The following is a 20461-nucleotide window of genomic DNA, read 5'->3' as shown; positions in this document are numbered from 1 at the left end:
CAAAAAGAAAAAAGCTGTGCGTCTATCTGACATTTTTTTCACTCCACAAACTATTCCCTGCAACAATCACAACAGAAAAACCTGCCAAGAGACTTACCACAGACAAAAGAACTCCATCCATTTTAATTTCCAAATGACTATTCTAAAAAGCATAAAAGTCCTACTACAATGCAGAGACTAACAAAGACTAACAAAGGAAAGAAACTTTGTAAAGTTGAAAATCTAGTAAACTGCTTTCAGTGAAGAAAACAACTCACCATATAACTTCAAAAAATCTTAAAACACTCCATCAATTACCAGCACAAAGTACCACGTAGATTACTCTGCTAATATAGCAAATCTCAAACAAGACTAATAACTATTAGTACAGTTGATACTACCTTGTTTTAAAATGTGCAAACAGAAAACAACAAGCATCTTCCAAGGTCAGTTGCTTTGATTCAGATTCTAAGATTCAAATAAACTTTATTGTCATTTAGGACCACACAAGGACAGCCTAAACAAAATTACAAATTTCAGCTCACAAGAGAAATGCAGTGCCATTAATACAGATACAGTGGTATCAGAGAATAACGTAAGAAAATAACACATATAACATGCAAGCGGTAGTTCACATTACATAAACACACTCAATACCCATTATCCAATAATAAATCAAAAATACTCACCACCAACCCCCTTCACCGTTAAGCTAGAGAATAAATAGAGACTAGTGAATACCAGCTGTTAAGTTACTGTATTGCAGTTGCTAACCTTAGAAGTGACTCAGTATAGCCATCATATTGCACAATAGTAATACTGGCGGTAATTGCTCACAGCAGCAGGATTAAATAAAAAAAGCGACTTCAATGTATCAGATATTATGGTTGGTGTCTGAGTTAATAAGCCTCACAGCTGTAGGATACAAACTGTTTCTGAATCTGGTAGTCCTACAGCAGAAGCTTAGGTACCTCCTTCCAGACACAAGTTGTGAGAATCAGTTGGGGGCCGGATGAGTCGAATCTGCTAGTATTTTGTATGTTCTCTTTCTTGCTCTTGTAAAGAAAAGCTCCTGAATAGAAGGGAGGTTTGTGTCCAAGATTTTCTCAGCCATCTTCACCCCCTTCAGTAATTTCTACTTCTCATCAACTGTGCAGTTGCCGATCCATGTTATAAAGTTGCTACTGAGGATGCTCTCGACAGCTCCCCTGTAAAAAATGGTAAGTGCAGACAGTGGGAGCCTGACCTTGACTTCTTGACTATACGGTTGGAACCAGTTCTATGCCCCAGGCAATCTGCCAGTACTGGTCAGCAAACAGTGGCAGAATTAAAGTACAGTTTTGTACCTACCATAAATGTAGATGTTCGAGGATCCACATTGCTGCAGTCATAACCTGTGGGTAGTCCGCTGTCCTCGGTCGGCCCGAATACCAAAGTGTTAGGCTGTCGTCGGTCATAGTCGCTCAGATCTGACATCAGTACGCAGTGGTACTAAAGTGCATGACCGACGCCATATCCTCAGTCTTTCTTGCCCCAGATGTCAGAAGGCCTAAAAAGGAAAGGCCATAGCCAAACATAGAAAATACCCAACTACCAATTACAGAAAAAATAATCATCCCAAAAGCAACACAGCAACCCTAACCTACAGAGGGGAAGGAGGGAGGGTAAATTGGACTGCAGCAATGTGGATCCTCGAACATCTACATTTATGGTAGGTACAAAACTGTACTATGTTCTTCGTCTCACATTGCTGCAGTCATAACCTGTGGGTAGAATCCCAAAGCAAAGGTAAGGGAGGTTGGCCAAATCAAAAAGCACTAGGAGCTGCTAACATGCCCTGTAAAACTGCAGTGGCAAACCCAGCCCTAGATTTGGAATAAAGAGGGAGATGGTAATGTTTAGTAAAAGTGTGCACTGAACTCCAAGTAGCTGCCTCCAAAATATCCTTAATAGCTACTCCCCTTAAAAAAGCAGTAGAAGTGGCAGTAGCCCTAGTGGAATGAGGTCTAATCCCAGCCGGAACCTCCTTTCCACGATGAGAATAACAAAAAGCAATACAATGGCTAATCCACTTAGAAATAGTTTGCTTTGAAACAGGTTTTCCTTGTGAACCCAAGGCAAAAGAAACGAATAACTGTTGAGACTGCCTGAACCCTTTAGTTCTGCTCAAATAATAACGTAACTGCCTGTGAATATCCAAAGTGTGCAAAATTTTTTCCCCTTTATTTTGGGGATCAGCATAAAAAGTAGGCAAATGAATAGATTGGTTCAAGGCCACATCAGAAACAACTTTAGGCATAAAAGTAGGGTTAGTACGTAAGGATACCCTATCCTTATGAAATATTAGGAAGGGTTCAACTGCCATTAGAGCCTGTAATTCAGATACCCTCCTAGCAGACGTAATGGCCAACAAAAAAGCAGTCTTCCAAGACAAAAACTTCAACTCAGCTGTAGCAGCAGGTTCAAAAGGAGGTAAAGTCAGCTTTTCCAACACAAAATTGAGATCCCAGGAAGGAGTAGGAGCTCTATGTGGGGGTCTTATATTCTTTGCCCCTCTAAGAAATTGCTTAAACAAAGGGTGAGAAAATAATGGTGGGTCACAGTCATAGTGAGCAGAAATGGCTGCAGCATGAACTTTCACGGAGGAGAAAGACAAACCCTTGTCTAATAATTCTGTAAGGTACTGCAGTGTAACACTCAAATTAGGCCGTGAAACATCAAAGCTCTTTGCTGTGCTCCAAAGAAAAAATCTCCTCCATTTATCAGCATAAACTTTTCTTGTACTAGGCCGCCTGGCTTCCAAAATGACATTTAAAACTTGCTGAGGAAGCTGTGACCCCCCAGGGTCTAAAACAGAATATGCCAGGCTGTCAGATGCAGGGACTGTATCCTGACATTGAGGAAATGATTGCTTGCCTGAGACAAAAGGTGTGGAATTGGTGGCAAAGGCCAAGGAGGCTCCCGAACTAAACTCCTCAGCAAAGGGTACCAGTGCTGACGTGGCCAATCTGGAGCTATAAGGATCATGCAAGGCTTGTCCTGTCTGACCTTCAAGAGCACCTTGGGAAGGAGAGGCAGAGGAGGAAAGGCATAGACGTGAAGGTTGTTCCAACTGAAAGATAGAGCATCCACTTTCCAAGCTTCTGGGTGAAACATCTTTGTGCAAAATTTTGGCAGTTGGAAATTTTGTGGGGATGCAAACAGATCTATGTCTGGAGTTCCCCAAGCCACTGTCAACTGTTGAAATACATGGGGATCCAATTTCCACTCGTGGGGATCCACTAGTTGCCTGCTCAAAACATCTGCTAAGGAGTTCTGTGCTCCTGGCAGAAACCTTGCTTGAAGAGTGAGGTGCAAACTCAGAGCAGTCTCCCACAAAACCATAGCTTGTCTGCAAAGAGGGTACGAATGGGTTCCCCCCTGCTTGTTGATGTACCACATGACTGTTGTGTTGTCTGTTTGAATCAACACCTGTCCCGGTTGAAGTAGATCCTTGAAAGCCATCAGAGCAAATTGTACTGCTAACATCTCCTTCATGTTGATATGCAAATGCTGTAGTCTGGGAGGCCACGTGTCTTGAACCCATCTCCCATTGAAATGTGCTCCCCAAGCCATGTCCGAGGCATCTGTCGTTAGGATCTGACTCGCCTCTGGTCAGGTCACAGAGACTCCCTTGTTTAGGTGACATTCCTGAGCCCACCACAAAAATTCCCTTTGGATGCAAGGTATTATCTGAATGACAGTGTCCAAATCGTGGCAGTGTTGAGTCCATACACTTTTGAGATACCATTGTAGCTTCCTCATATGTAGTTTGGCATTGGGAAGTACCAGAATACAAGATGCCATGAACCCCAAAGGCTTGAAGGACTGTCCTTGTAGTCAGCCTGGACAGTAGGGATAATCTCTGAAAGTATAGGGGAAGATTTCTTTGTTTGTCCGGGGTCAGAAAAGCCATCTGAGAGGCTGTATTCAGTCTCACACCCAGAAAGCACATGTCCTGAGAGGGTACTAGACTGGACTTTGTTTCGTTCACAGAATACCCTAGGCACCTTAACACTGCCATTACATACTGTAGATGCTGAAGTAACGTGACTTTGTCTTGAGCAAGAATCAGGCAATCGTCCAAATAAGGATAAATTTGTATTCCTCTTAGTCTTAAGAAGGCTATCACAGGAGCCAGGACCTTTGTGAACACCCTGGGCGCAGTAGATAAGCCAAAGGGCAATGCAGAGAACTGATAATGAAAAGTACCAGCCAAAACGCAGGAACCTCCTGCAGCTGGGCCTGATAGGAATGTGAAGATAAGCCTCTTTGAGATCCAGAGTTACCATCCAGTGATCTTTGCCTAGCAGAGGCAGAAGTTGCTGTAAAGTTAGCATCTTGAATTTTGGGATGTCTAGGTATGTGTTGAGAATAGACAAATCCAGAATTGGCCTTCAAGTGTTCCCCTTCTTTGGCACAAGGAACAGGCGAGAATAAAATCCTAGGCCTACTTCTGACGGAGGTACCACCTGAATAGCCCCCATTTTAAAAGTAAAGAAATCTGTTTGTGAGCCTCCAGCTTTTGCTGAGGAGGTACGTCCGGCATGCCTTTGAAAGGAGGCAAGGTGTGAAAATAAAACTTGTAGCCTCGATCTATAATGTCCAACACCCATTTGTCCTGGGTGACCAAAAGCCAATTTTGCTTGAAGAGTGCCAACTTTCCTCCTAGAGGAGCTGCCAGACAGGAGGAATCTGGCAGCTGGAGATACAGGTCATTGGGTCTGTTTACGAAAAGGCTGACCCCTGCCCTCACCAGAAGATTGTGCAGGAGAACTCCATGTCCTAGGTCTGAAAGAACCCTGAGCATGAGCTCTGCCCCTACCACGTCTAGATCTGCCCTTAGACTGGTAATCGGAAGAAGGATATGCCCATCCTTTTGCAGGCCAATTTCTGCTAAACTTAGGGGGCTGCACTTGTAAAAATTCCTTAACTGTCTGCATGGACTTAGCTTTGTCTTCTATTTTCTTCAAAACTGACTCCACAGGAGAACCAAAAAGAACTTCAGATTGGAGGGGAGCATCCAAAATTCGAGCTTTAACATGCTCTGACAAATTCTGATCCTTAAGCCAGGTGTGCCTACGAATAACTGAACCAGTGGCCGCCACCCTGGAAGAAGCCTGAAGAGCATCAAAGCCACACTGCAAGGAATGCTTACCTACCTGATCAGAGGCATGAACTAAATCCTGCAATTCCTTACACTCTATACCCTCAACTAAAGCATCTACCTTAGATTTCAACTGACTTAACAGAAAATTCTGGTACTTCAGCATATGAAACTGGCAATTCAAAGCCCTCATAGCTAGTGTGGAGGAGGTATACACTTTTTTACCCCACCTATCCAAAGCTCTAGAATCTTTATCCAGAGGAACTGGATTCTTTACTACAGAAGCCCTGACACCCTTAGGTCCCTGGCTAATAGTTTCTGGGTCAGCTCTAGGACTCTTATATAAATATTTATGAGCCTCTGGAACTCTGTAGTATCTATCTGGCTTGACAGGGGCCGGAGGTAAAGAATCAGGATTAAGGGAAGCCTCAGAAAAAACATCCTGAACAACATCCAAAACAGGGGAATGGCCAAGGGCCTATGCTGTGGTAAAAAAATTCCCTAAGCCTCTTACGAGAATCGGAGAAATCCTGACCTTCCCACTTAAAATGCTCCCTCATGGAATGCAGGGTTTCAGAAAAAGAAAAATCCTCTGGAGGAGAAGCAGAAGGACAGGAGTCCTCTGCATCCGAATCAGAATAGGGAGGAAAATCCTGAATGTCCTCAGCTGAAGACTCAGAGTAATCTGAGGAATGCTCCAAACCCTCCACCTCTGTCTCCACCCTAGGTCTCTTATCTGGAGGGGGCATAGAACCTCTGATTAAAGTAATCAAATCCTCTGCCATTTTTAGCATATGTTTTCTAGGAACAGAACCTGCAGAACTAGGGCTGACGCCTGTGCCAGAAAGACCAGGCCTAGCTTTAGAAGGCGCTTTAGTGACAGAAGTAGAAGGCCTAACAACCTTATGTAAAGAAGGAACTACAGAAACTAGAGAGGCCCCCTCGGCCTGACCTGACTCCTGAGAGGCCAATTCCTGTAATATTAAAGGCTCCCCCTGAGACTCAGCTAAAACCTCGGCTGGATCCACTGATTCCACCGTAGTTTCCAAAGAACCGGCGTCCGCAACGGACGACTCATCCTGCTTAGACTTTAACGATTTATCTTTTCGCTTCTTAGCGGTAGCGGGCGTCGGAGGATCCGACGGCATGTTGTAGTTGCACCGCTTACCAAAAACAAGTCTAGCACAATCTAACCTGCGTTTAATGGCGCTTATTAAATCTAGCAAAAGCGACACCCGACTCACGCCATGCTCAGGCCCCAAGCAAGGAATACAGAGAGAGTGGTAGTCCCTATGAGGTATCTGTTTCCCACAAGAAATACAATTAACTTTTTCTGACATCCGGATTTAACTGAGGCAAGAAAAGACAAAAATATTCCCCAACGGGGTACTTAGCCCAACTTGGTCTTCGGTCTGAAACTCAGAATACGAAAATTTCAGGACGCCGAATGGCACTTGCAAACGCTGCTTCTGCTTCGGACCATGCGGCAAGAAAGACTGAGGATATGGCGTCGGTCATGCGCTTTAGTACCACTGCGTACTGACGTCAGATCTGAGCGACTATGACCGACGCCAGCCTAACACTTTGGTATTCGGGCCGACCGAGGACAGCGGACTACCCACAGGTTAAATGTGAGACGAAGAACATCAATAATTTTTTTTTTCATCCACTGTCTCTAATCTCTTCCTAACTTTCCTTAACATACGAACATAATGATTTAGCACTCCCCTAATGCTGTTCAAGCTCAGCCTCCATACAGGTTTTGTACCAAGTGAACAGAGAAAAAAGTTAGTCATTATCCTGCATACAGGAAGACCTTCCACAAACCCAGGCAATTACAGACCCACAAGTCTGACCAGACTTATATGCAAAGCCAAGGAAAGACTTACCATGGAATTAATCATTACATAGAGAACTTCCAAACCCTGGACTTGTCTCAATTTGGATTCATAAAGGGCAGCTCATGCTTATTTAACCTGGTGGATTTTTTTGGAAAGGTCACCAAAATAACGGATGAAGGCAAAATTGTACACACTGCATACCTCAATCTGGCCAAAGCGTCTGACACAATTTCCCACTCAGACATAGTAGAAAAGCTAAATAAACTATGAATAAACCCTTATGTCACCTGCTGGATTGTCAACTGGCTCGCAGACAGGAAGCAGATTATCAAAACAGGGGAAGTTACCTCAAAGAGACCAGTCACCAGTGGAATTCCCCAGGGTTCTGTGCTAGGACCTCTCCTGTTTGGCATTCACCTTTTCCTAAAGTAAAGCCAATGCCAAAGGGCTCTGGCTGACTAGGTTTGCACCTGCGTGCAAGCGAGGAGCAGCCATCAAATCCCCAAATTACTTAGCCAACCTGCAGGAAGGTTTGTCCCAAATAACCAATGCCAAAATCATGGACAAACTAAATGGCCCCAAAAATGCACTACTGTATCCTTTGGGAAGTTACCTACCTCAGACAAATACCACATTGATAACATGCCCCTAACAGTTGACTCAGTTGTTCAGGATTTGCAGGTGTGTGAAGAGTGACCTAACTTTTGATCAACGTGTCTACTGTTGTAAGAAAGTCATTCTATACTGCACAACTTAGGCCAATCATTGAATACAATTCCCCCTTCGCCATGCATCTGTCCAGACCCTTGCAACAAATAAATGTCCACAGAGATAACTTACTAAAAAGCTGAAAAGCATAAACAACATGTCCTTCATGAACCAACTCAAAGCCATGTCAACTATACGTGGTATCCCACAGACTGCTAAGTGATGACCTGTGTCTGGCAAACAAGACATACGCTGACCCACTATTGATGGAAATACTGCACATCAAGTCAAATGGCATCAGAAATACTCCGTCTATGGATCTAAACTTGTTCTGCAACATCAACAGAATGGTTTGAAAGGACAGATTGATCTCACTGAGGATACCACTGCTGAGAAACAGACTCCCCATCCGCATAAAACAAAATTCATCCCTGTCTATAATCAAATGCAACTTAGATCTATGGATGGGAAACAGAAATTTTAGCCCAGGACTGTCCTCTCTTCTACTAATGGACAGAAGTAGCTCTCAAGTGTTTTACCTCACACATGGGTCCCATCCAATCAAATATGGTATGATCCCAGTTATTTTCATTAGGGATACTATATAACTGACTATGGAATGGGCAAGGCCAACCTATAGCACATGGGATAGGTTATTTCGAGCATGAAAAGGAAAACTGATTAGGCTTAAAATGGCCCACAAGGGCAGCTAGCCTAGTGCTTGCCTATGAACTTAAAAGACAATGTGTTAAGCTGTCTTTCGGACATTCCTTGCCAAGTCATTTTACACTGTTCCTGATACTCTTGCAAAGTGCTTTACAGATTGAAAAACCTGTGCTTTAACTGGTACTACATGGAGCCAGTAAAGCTCCATGCACTACAAAGAATTATGATTAGGTCTCGAACCATAACTTTTTATGATGTGCTCCATTACGGACACCAAGAATCACCTTGAGAGGTTCACTCGAGGTGAATTTGTTTGCATCCATATCTCAAATACATAAGAGGATTATGATCAGATCTCTGATCAGAACTGCTTTATTACGTACACAACATTCATGTCTCACAGAAAGAGGTCCAGTTTACATAACCTCTAGAAGAAACTTAAGTTTTAACCCTCCATGGAGCCACCATCTCAGAAATATGCCATGGACAAAAGAAGCCACAAAGCAAGCCAAGAAAGTAACGTCCAGGGACTTTCTAGATGGCTGAACATTGAGAATCAGGTTGATTAGAAGGCTGAGTCTGAAAATTGAGAATTACATAAAATTTCCCAGTGGAGGAACCACCCATGAAATATGCAATGTAGACCTGAAACTTCTGCAGCATCCTCTGTGGGGAGGATACTGAGTCAGTGGAGCTACTGACATCCCCTTCCAGCTTGTATGTTGCACAAGTCTCCCAAATGTGGGCCACTGGAGGGGAACGCAGGCAAATTCATATCTGCCATAATCAAGATCAGCAGTTGGTGATTTTAGGATGATCAATGTGCTTCTTTTTGCAAGTGGCCTTCCAAGGAAGAGTTATGGGGGGGGGGGGGTCACAGACAACGACTAAGTGTTTTAGAGCTGTAACTGCCTTGCAGAGCTGGAGACAGACCAGGATCTCTCTGGCCAAATGAACAAATGGCCATGAAGCTGCAAACTCCAGGAAGGGTTTCTGCAAGTGTCAAACAACTGTCTGGCATCAGGGTACTGGCACAGTAATAGGTTCATAGGTGTGTAGTAGGCTAATAGCCCTGGAGCCTTTACAAGCCTAGCCCACAGGATTACCCTGGCATCACGCCACCCGACCTTAGTTCCCAGTGCCACTGTCGAGTAGAGCCACTGGAGTAATCCCAGGGGTGAAATTTTTACTTTCCATCCACCCATCAAAATTTCTCTTGAAGAGGGCCAGTGAGGTGCTGTTTGACATGTATGGGAAGTCTACTCCATAGCATGGGCAGTCTCTGGGTTATGAACCTGTCCCTCCAGCACACTCTGTTGATTGCTGTAATGAGGTTGAGGTCTCTGTAGCGTGTGGTGCGGAGGGACTGGGATTTCTTTGAATGTAGCATTTCTAACAGAGCTAGGTCAGACATGGCTTTGTAAGTCAAGCAGATATTGCCTCTAAGTAGGTGATAAGAGACAGAAAACAGCTGGAGTTTACGGAGTCTGTCCATACAGGACAAATGTCTAAGGCCTAGGATCCTCTTTGTGAGGTACTTTTGCGGCCTCTCCAGCTGTTGCAGGTGTCTAGTGAGGTACATGCCAAATGGGGCATTGTACTCTATGACTGGCCTAATGAGGGAAGAGTAGAGGGAGACAATGACCTCTTTCTTCCTGGATGCAAAACCCTTACTAATGAGATGTGCCACATAGGACTTTCTGACCACAGTGGCAATGTGGTGGTCAAAAGAGAGGTTGCTGTCAACCTATGTTCCCAGATTTCTTATAACACCTTCTGTGTTCAGTGGGCTACCATCGATGTTTTAATTCATGGGAACCAGGTTTTTCCCAAAGTGCATGACAACACATTTTTTGGCATTGAGCTTAAGGTCATGGTTCTGACACCAGTTGTTGGTCTCAGTGAGGCCTTTCTGTAGGATGTCAACATCACTTGGAGAGTTAATAGTAGTTTCTCAATTTGCAATCGTTTGCGAACTTTGTCAGCTGACTTTTATTAGAATTGTTGATGGTACAGTTTGCAGAATTATGTCGCAGAAGAGTTTCTGCACATAGAATAATCCATAATTCTGTGCTATTTCATTGTTTTTACAACGTAGGATTACTTCTGGCAAGAGTCAAGAGCCCTCCAAACAGTTTTGGAAGGGAAAAAAAAAATATTCCTAATTCTTTTTTTTTGGGGTGGGGGGGTGAGCATGGGATCAAGGTATCGCCAAAAAGTGGATCAAAACTGGTATCCAAGGAGATCTGGCAGAAAACTGTCAAAAACAGAAGGAAACTTCAAAGAAAAGGTGACAGATAAAAACTGATATTTAAGATGTGCCTAAGTTGAACAATGCTGCATTACGAGATAGAGAAAGGGTTCTCAGTTACCGTGTCAAAGTTTTAACTTATGGGCAGTCCTAAATGCCTGTGGCTTTACTCTTGGGTTGGACCTCCTCATTCCAAGTCAGTAGTGCAGCCAGCACGCTACTATACACATTCTGAATAAGCTTAACATGTTGTTCTTGATATTAGACACCTGGGATCAACTTCTATATTTACCTTACAACTGGGTTTGAGATCACGCAGTATGACCCAAGATATCTTCTACATTTACACATCATGATCCAGCTATATCTGAACATACCTTAGACTTCGTACCAACCTCCAATGTGAAGTTAATTTTGAAGAAATCCCATCTCAAACTCTTTTTACTGTTACTTTAAACGAGAACGCAGAGTTTACTATTAGCATAAATACATTAAACAAAACCAGTGAATGAACTGTATAGTAGAATGCTCTCTATTTAAATTGCAATATGCAAAAAATATTTTTTTTAACAAGAGGAGTACATTTTACGGGATTCAGAGTGCAGCTGAATTCTAATTCTCACCTAGATGTATGCCTATTAACATTCACCCTTACATAAAAACTCAAGTTTAAATAAAGACTTGTTTTGCTAGAAAAATTAAGCATCCAGATTAGTGCAGAAACTGATGAGCGAAGTTTTAACACGGAAGGATGGGAAAAGATACACAGTCTCTTTGCATTTTAAGTTGCACAATGAAAATATCAAGATAAACATAGTGTAATGGAAAACTTGTTTTAATAGCCACATGAAAAAGCCCCATGAAAAGAATCTTTATAACTGTGTCAAACACACATGCTGAAGCTCAATAAACCTAGTCAGTCAATAATTAAACAGAAGTTTCATGTCCTCAAACCTCAAACAGTTGTGGCACAGAAGCTGAAGTGTGCAAAAGCACGGGATACAATTTCTTTACTTCATAAAGAGCGTATTAGAAAACAGTCATAAATGTCCCAATCCGTACCACCCTTAAAAGTTGTTTATAGGTTCAATATTTTACACAAATGTATATAAGCCTTCTAAACTTTTCTAACCTCATTTATTGTAAAAGCAAACATATAAAAGATAACTACACTAACAAAGAAAGTATTCTGTACTTGCAGTAATCATGAACTTGGAATCGTACAGCACTACTGATCATATTTTAGACCTGTATAAACCTATTAAAACAAAGTCTGTCAAAAAGTTCAAACAACTGCTAGTACACTTCAGTAACAAGATGCAAACACTCACACAGTATGCGTGCCATCTGACTTTGATACAAATCTCTCTTTAATCATCTTCAACGGTTCCCACAGCCCAAAACAAAATAATGCCTGTACACCAGGGAAATACTTTAACACACAAAGTTGCCACACATACCTTCTTTCTCCCCAGAAAGTTTTATACTTATCATGGGAGATGTGCAGGGCTAGGTCCATCTTTCTCTCCCTGTAGAAATCAATGCCAGCAGAATTTGGACAAATGGGCACCTAAAAACTTTCCCATGCCAATAAATACCTCTATATCTCTGTTAGTCCACAAAAGGCACAGCACAAGAAAATAAACTGAGGAAAGGGACAAACTCTCTAAAGCAAATTTCAAACACAAACCAAAGAGCAGGAAGGAGACATACTGCAGAGGAAAATGACCCTGCTTTTACACCTCTGTTGTTTTTAATTTCTCCAAGTCTTTTGGGTTTCTAATACCATGACTGGAATGGACCCCATTCCCAAGTCAAAGTACGATTACATTTCATGAAATTAATACTGTTTCACTCTTTAATGTCAGCCAAAAGTGCTATTCACAGCACCCGCAATGTGCCCAGTAATGACTCCTCCTGCAATTCGTATGGTGTTACATGAATTGGTAAAGTACAGTTGTGTACACTTACCATAAATGTAGATGTTAGAGTGCATTCACTATTGCAGTCATTACATTTCGGTAATCTGCTGGCAGGTTGCCCTCAGTCGGCCTGAATAACAAAGTCTTGGGTCCTGCGTCGGTTGCTGTCTCTTCTTCCATGACGTCAGGTCGTCAGGGGTATAAAACATGCAGCCAACGCCATTTTAATCAGTTTTTCTTGCCCCAGATGTCAGGTGCCCCCCAAATGGGGAGCAATATATCCATGTAATTTGGAACACAAAAAATATACTTCCAACTAAAAGCAAATACACCAAAAAGGCTTTTGAGCATAGTAAAGGAAAGAAGAGGTATAATAAGAGAGAAATAGGGGGCTGGCAGGTGGGTAACCAGGACTGCAACAGTGAATACACTAACATCTACATTTATGGTAAGTGTACACAACTGTATTACGTTCTTTGTGTTTCACTGTTGCAGTCTTTACATTTGGGTAGAATCCCAAAGCTATAGTGGGGAGGATGGAATTATACAGCATTAGGAGCAGCTATAAAGCCCTGCAGAACAGCAGTGGCAAGGCCTGCTCTGGATTTAGAAAAGAGAGGTAAATGGTAATGTTTGGTGAATGTATGAACTGAGCTCCAAGTAGCAGCTTCTAGAATGTCTCTGGTAGGAACCCCTCTGAGAAAAGCTGCAGAAGTAGATGCAGACCTGGTGGAATGGGATCTGATCCCCTTGGGGACAGGTTTACCATGGTGCATGTAGCAGAAATGAATACAATGGCTTATCCATTTTGAAATAGTCTGCTTTGAAATGGCCTTTCCCTCTGCCCCTGCAGCAAAATGCCACCAGTAGTTGCTCAGATTTTCTTAGAGATTTTGTCCTGTTTAAATAGAATCTTAGTTGTCTGTGTACATCCAATGAATGCAGAATTCGCTCCCCCTTGTTCTGTGGATTTGGGAAAAAAGTTGGCAGATGAATGGTCTGATTAAGAGCCACACTGGATACCACCTTAGGCATAAAGGATGGATTGGTCCTGAGGGCCACCCTATCCGGATAAAAGATAATGAAAGGCTCCACTGCCATGAGAGCCTGTAGTTCTGAAATCCTTCTAGCTGAAGTGACTGCTAAAAGAAAAGCTGTCTTCCAAGAGAGACATTTTATGTCTGCAGTAGCAGCTGGTTCAAAAAGAGGTAGGGTGAGTTTTTCAAGCACAAAATTGAGGTCCCATGCAGGAGTTTGTGCTCTCCTGGGAGGTCTCAAACTTTTTGGCCCCTCTGAGGTACTGCTTTAGCAGGGGATGAGAAAAGAAAGGAGGCTCTGTGTTGTAATGAGCCGAAATGGCCGAGGCATGGATTTTTATAGAAGAAAAAAAGATAGGCCCTTGTGAAGAATCTCAGTTAAATATTGTAGAATCTGAGGAATATTGGGCATTGCTGTGTTTATTCCTTGTGCTTGGTTCCAGGCACATAATCTCTTCCATTTATCAGCGTAAGATTTTCTAGTACTAGGCCTTCTAGCCTCCAAAATGACATCCATCACAGGTTTACTGAGAGATGTGACTGGTGAAATTAGTTGATTAGCCATGCTGCAAGATTCAGAGTTTGGAGCTGATTGTGCAGAATTTGATAGTTCTGCTGAGACAATAAATGAGGTGTCTGCGGCAAGTACTACGGTGGAAGGTGCGACATATTCCTTAGAAGTGGGTACCAGTTCTGGCGAGGCCAGTCTGGAGCAATCAGAATCATTTTCGTTTTTCCTGTCTGACCTTTAGTAAAACCTTGGAGAGCAGAGGCAGAGGGAGAAAGGCATAGACGGATAGGTTTTTCCAGCTGAAGGACAGAGTATCCACTTTCCAAGCTTTTTTGTGATGAGTTCTTGTGCAAAATTTGTCCAACTGACAGATCTTTTTGCCTCTCCCCAAAACTATATCTGGGCTCCCCATCTTCGTGTCAAAATGCTGAAGATTTGTGGATCCAGTCTCAATTCGTGTGGGTCCATAAGATTTCTGCTTAGTTCGTCTGCCAGAGTATTTTGCTTTCCTGGCAGGAATTGAGCTTGTAGATGCATTTGTTAAGGCAAGGACGTGTTCCACAAGCCATGACTAGTCTGCAAAGGGGGTAGGAGTGGGTACCCCCTGCTTGTTTATGTATCATATAACTGTGGTGTTGTCCATCTTTATCAGTAGTTGTCCTGGATGAAGAAAGTCCTTGAAGGCTGTCAGAGCATTCTGTGCAGCAAGCATTTCTTCCTGGTTGATATGTAGGTGCATTTGATTTGGGCTCCATTCGCCCTAAATGCATCTCCCTGCCAGATGGGCCCCCCAAGCATAATCTGATGTGTCTGTAGCCAGGGTTTGTGTGGCAGGGGGTGGAATGAATGACAGTCCCTTGTTTAGGTGACGGGCCTCTACCCACCATAGGAACTCCTGTTGCAGGCAAGAAATGATAGGAATCATTGTTTCCAGGCTGTAACAATGTTGACTCCATAAGCTTTTTAGGTACCACTGAAGTTTCCTAATATGCAGTCTTGCATATGGAATTAGTAAAATGCAGGAAGTCATGAACCCAAAGGCCTGCAGAATTTGTCTTGTAGATAGCTAGGTTTTTGTGGCCACTTGTTTGAAGTATGTCATCAACTGAATTTGTCTGGCGTGAGGTAAGTCATCTGGGCAGCTGTATTCAAGCTTGCACCCAAGAATGTAATTATTTGAGAGGATACCAGTTGTGATTTCTTTTCATTTATGGTGTACCCTAGGGCATGTTAGAAGCCTTTTCACAAATGTCAGATGTTGTAGAAGAGTGCCCTTGTTTTCTGCCTGAATTAGACAATCGTCCAGATAAGGATAAATTTGAATGTTTCTTTGTCTGCAAAATGCAATTACTGGTGCCAAGCACTTTGTGAAGACCCTGGGCGCAGTAGATAAGCCAAAGGGCAGTGCAGAGAACTGGTAATGCAAAAAGCCCGCTATGAAGCGGAGGTATCTTCTGCAAGATTCCCTATTTGCGATATGCAGGTAAGCCTCTTTTAAGTCTAGAGTTACCAACCAGGCATCCTTGCCTAGCACAGGCAGTAACTGTTGTAGAGTCAGCATCTTGAATTTTGGAATGTCCAGGAAAGTATTTAGAATGGATAAGTCCAGAATTGGACATCATGATTTGTCTTTTCTGGGTACCAGGAAAAGTCTTGAATAAAAACCTTGTCCTTTTTCCTTTTCTGTTACTAGTTAAATAGCTCCCATATAGAACTTGTTTCTGGGCCTCTGCCCACTGATTTGGGGGCAGATCTGGCCATCCGTTTGGAATTGGCAACGTGTGGAAATGAAATCTGTATCCCTGGGATACTATATTTAAGACCCACTTGTCCTGGGTAATTAGATGCCAATTTTGTGCATGAAGTGCTGTTTTTTCCCCCCAAAGGGGCTGCCAAACGATAAGTGCTTGAAAATGGCAGAGGAAAGGCATTGAGACAGTTTACCGTAGTGGGGAGGGCCTTGCTACTTCCAGATTTGGAGGTGGAGGCACCCCATTGTTTTGTTCTGTAAGCTCCTTGTGACAGAAACCTGGAGCCTTTGGAGTGTCTGTGTTTGACCTGAGTGGCTCTGTTGGGTACTGGAAAGGACCAATTCTTAGTAGGCCAGTGCCTACTGAACCTGGGTGGCTGCACTTGTAAGAAATCTTTTACAGTTTGCATAGATTTAGTTTTGTCTTCCATCTTTTTCAAAACTTCTTCTGCCTTATTACCAAATAGACTGTCCTGTTGTAAAGGAGCATCCAACAATTTTGCTTTAACATGATCAGGCAGATTTTGCTCCTTGAGCCAAGCATGCCTTCTTATCACAGATCCAGTTACAGCGGCCCTTCAAGAGGCCTCCAAGGAATCAAAACCACATTGCAAAGTATGCTTTCCAACTTGTTCAACTGAATGCAATAAATTCTGTAACTCTCTATTTTCCACACAGTCAGAAATCAACATAATTTTCTGTTTCAGTAAGCCCATGACATGCTGCTGATATTTAAGCATATGAAATTGACAGTTTAAAAGCCCTGATGGCCAGGGTTGCAATCGTGTAAACCTTCTTACCCCATTCTATCCAGCACCCTGGAATCTCTATCAGAAGGGGTACGGTTTTTAGCAGTAGAAACATTAACACCCTTGGGACCCTGATAAATTGTTTCAGGATCAGCAGTAGGGTTTTTAAAAAGAAACTTGTGGGAGTCCGGAACCTTGTAATATCTGTCTAGCTTACTAGGAGTCGGAGGCAGGGAATCAGGAGCCATGCTGGATTCTGAGAAAACATCATCAACAATGTCTAAAACAGGAGGTATAGCCAAAGGCCTATGCTGAGGAAGGAGGAGGAAATCTCCAAGCCTCTTTTTGGATTCTGAAAAGTACTGACTCTCTCAATGAAAATGTTGCCTTAAGGTATGCAAACTTTCTCCAAAAGAAAAATCTACAGGAGGAGAAGCAAAAGGGATGGATTCTTCTGCATCAGAGTCCTCATAAGGGGAATAGAAAATTCCTAATCAGAAGAAATGGAAACTTGATATGAAGATTCATAATCAGAGTCTTGCCTAGGCCTATTAGCAGGAGGGGGTTGGGAACCCCTGATCAAGGTAATTAAATCCTCAGCCATTTTGATCATTTGCTTTTTAGGCATAGGGGCCTGAACACGTGGCCCTTGCGTCAGCTTTTTAGACATAGAAGTTGGTTTTGGCCTCGTTTTTAATGATGGCGTCGGTTTAATATACAAATCTTTAGGCCTGAAAAAACCCTCAGAAGCCGGTGCCTGCTCAGCGGCTCCTGACCCATCTAAGGGAGAGACATCCGCGGGTTCAATACTTGAAGTGTCTTGTGGCATATCGGACTCCGAATGGGTCTCGGTAGAGGCCTGCAAATCAAAAATGGTGGGCATCAGGGGCTGCGAAAGTGCCTCACTGAATACCGGCAAACCAGCGACTGGCTTAGGAGAAGCTTCATCGTCTGTTTTGGACCTCAACGGTCTCTGTCTTTTTCTTTGTGTTTTTTGTGAATTCCGGTAGTCGGATTGCTAACCAACGACATTTCTGGATAGTTAAATCTTGAGCCAAAATATTTAGAAGCAAAAATATACAGATGCTTAATAGTGCGTTGGTTAAATTTAGCACAAAAAATCCGGTATATGTGAGGAACCTATGAACAAAACCGACAGCAAGGCACGTTATGATTAGGGCCTAGGCAAGGAATACAACACAAATGAAAATCCTTATGAGGTTATTTGCTTCCCACAAGTAATACAATTATTAACTTTTACTGATATCGCTAAGAAGCAAGAAAAAAAGTTTCCCCAACGGGGTACTTATCTTTAGGTTTAAGACTTCGGTTCTGAAACTCGAAAACGAGAATTTCAGGAGTCGGCCAACCGGCACTTGCGAACTGCTTCTGCTTCGGGCACCGCGCGGCAAGAAAGACCGATTAAAACGGCATCGGCTGCATGTTTTATACCCCTAACGACTTGACGTCATGGAAGAAGAGACAGCAACCGATGCAGGACCCAAGACTTTGTTATCCAGGCCGACTGAGGACAACCTGCCAGCAGATTACCCAAATGTAATGACTGCAACAGTGAAACACGAAGAACATTGTATCTAAATATGATTGCAAATTCATTTTTATAAGACCCGTTGCTCCTACTACTATTGCAACTGTCTGGGTATCCTTCTTCCACATGGCTCTCGTTTCTGCCTGCAGATCCAGGTATTTTATGATTGTCTCTCTCTCTCTCTCTCTCTCTCTCTCTCTATGCAAGACACTGTAGTCACTGGGTGTGGCGATTTCAATGATCAATGCTACTTTTGTCTTCTTTTCTTGGACCACTATATCCAGTTTTCTAGCATCTATCTTTTGAACTGCTTGCATTGGGTGATCCCATGTGATATAAACGTAATAATTTTCTATGATTCTTTCTTGCTCATGTTTCCAGTGTTGTTCCTTCACTTCGAAACCATAATGTTTGCACAATCGCCAGTGTAACAGTCTCACCACATTATTATGCCTTTCAGTATACAAACCCTATGCCATTAGTGCGTGTGACTGTTTCCAATCCAGTTTTACAAAATCTACACGTCTGATTCACCCACATGTTCAATGGACTTTGTAAACCAGTGTGTACGTAGCCCACTATCCCGGGCTGCCAATATTAACCTTTCATTTCTTGGTTTGAATTTGCCTCTCCTTAACCATCCCTGTGTTTGTTCTTGATCAGCATCAGGCTCTTCCAGAAGTTTTCTATACTTGCAACTATATTTATGTTTTTTCCACATTTCTAGCCTTCTCATCTGGTCCTTCACCTTATATTCTTTCTTTTGTTTTTTGGCACATTCAGTTGCTGCCTGGTTGTTGTCTACTTCTGGTTTGATATCCATTCCTGCTTGACATCGATATGCTTCTGCTAAATTAAGCAGAGACATCATCTTAGATGTATTCTCCTCATGTTTCAAAACTTGGACTGCATTTGGATCTTATGAGGTCAGTACACATGTGTGGAGACTCACGATTGCAGATCTATACATGCAATCAATTTCAAGGAGGCCCATCTCTCCTTCAGAGTGGGGAATATATTATAATCGTGGTATAAAGTGATTTTTATAAATCATTTGGTGAGCATAAAGCATCCTTCTTGTTTTAATATCCAGTCTATCCAACACTTTTTGGGGCCAGTCAATCACACTAAAACTAAGTTTGGACAGGAAGAGCAAATTGATTTATGGGTTGGATCTTGTTCCTAGATGTCAATGCTGTTTTCAGGATTAATTTAAGTCTTCTAAAGTACTCCTTACTGAGCTTTATTCGCATTTGTTCATGTTTTATTGCTGATCCTTCATCAATGCCCAAGTATTTATACACTCCCTCTTGCTCAAGTCCTATTCTGGTCCCAAACTGATGTTTTCCTGGTGCTGCAGTTTTCCTTTTTTAAAGGTTGCTTTTGCACATTTATCAAGACCAAATGACATTCCATTATCATCTAAAAAAGTTTTGACAACCTGCAGCTGTGCTTTCAGTTCCTCATCTGATGAGCTATACAGTTTTAAATCATTGACAAAGAGAGGATGAGAAGTCATTAGACTTTGTTGTTTTCTAGAAGCCAAATTACAGCCATGGCCTAAGCTGTTAAGTAATAGCAAAGGTGACAGTTTTGCCCTGGAATATCCTCCTTTGAATTGTATCCCTGGTATAATAATATGTCCGTTATCAAGGCTTAAATGCAAAGTGGTCTGCCACTGTTTCATGGTTACTGTAATGTAGTCAATCAGTGTAGGGTACATCTTATACGTTTCTAAGCACCCTTTTATCCATGAATGTGGAATACTGTTAAATGCTTTTTTGTAGTCAATCCATGCCAAACTTGGATTGTTCCCCTTTTTACAGTTCTTTACTATAACTTTGTTTAACAAATGATCCACTGCTCCACGTGACTTTCCTTTATTCCCCTTTTGTTCTACTGCCATAATTTCTCTGTTGTTAAAGTTAAGTGCATAAACTTTCATATGTGATATGACTGGACCATGTTACTTCACCACTAGGACACAGTAACAAGCATTACAAGCTGGGTAGATAAGAGCAAATATCTCAAACAATAACATCTCCATAAGGACATGAAAAAGAAGTTATGTACTCACCATAATGTTCCATCTGAGTAGTTCTACTTTGTTTGTCTTCAACCTGTGGGATACGGATCCGTATCGGATCAGAGACTGCAATTTCCCCAGCATCTGATCAGAGCTCCAAGCTCCTCCCCTTACCCATAATAACCCTCCATCTCCTTCCTTCCCTCAGATCAAGTTTGCTGCACCATCCACCTAAGCTTGATCCAATAAGACCTTATCACAACAGTTTATATATAAACCTACCAGTAAGGACAGGAGAGCCACCTTAGTGCTCTCGCCCACCTACC

At 42.5% G+C, this 20461-nt stretch overlaps 1 protein-coding gene across 8 annotated transcripts in view; it reads right to left on the bottom strand.

The window, feature by feature from the left end:
• The window catches only part of AAK1 (AP2 associated kinase 1), a 1655011-nt gene that overhangs the window by 1414540 nt on the left and 220010 nt on the right, over positions 1-20461 (bottom strand). The window lies entirely within an intron of this gene.

Source organism: Protopterus annectens, chromosome 9.part0 (assembly GCF_019279795.1).
Source record: "Protopterus annectens isolate FY-2018-M chromosome 9.part0, PAN1.0, whole genome shotgun sequence".
NCBI lineage: Eukaryota > Metazoa > Chordata > Ceratodontiformes > Protopteridae > Protopterus > Protopterus annectens.
This window is presented reverse-complemented; position numbering and strand designations above follow the sequence as displayed.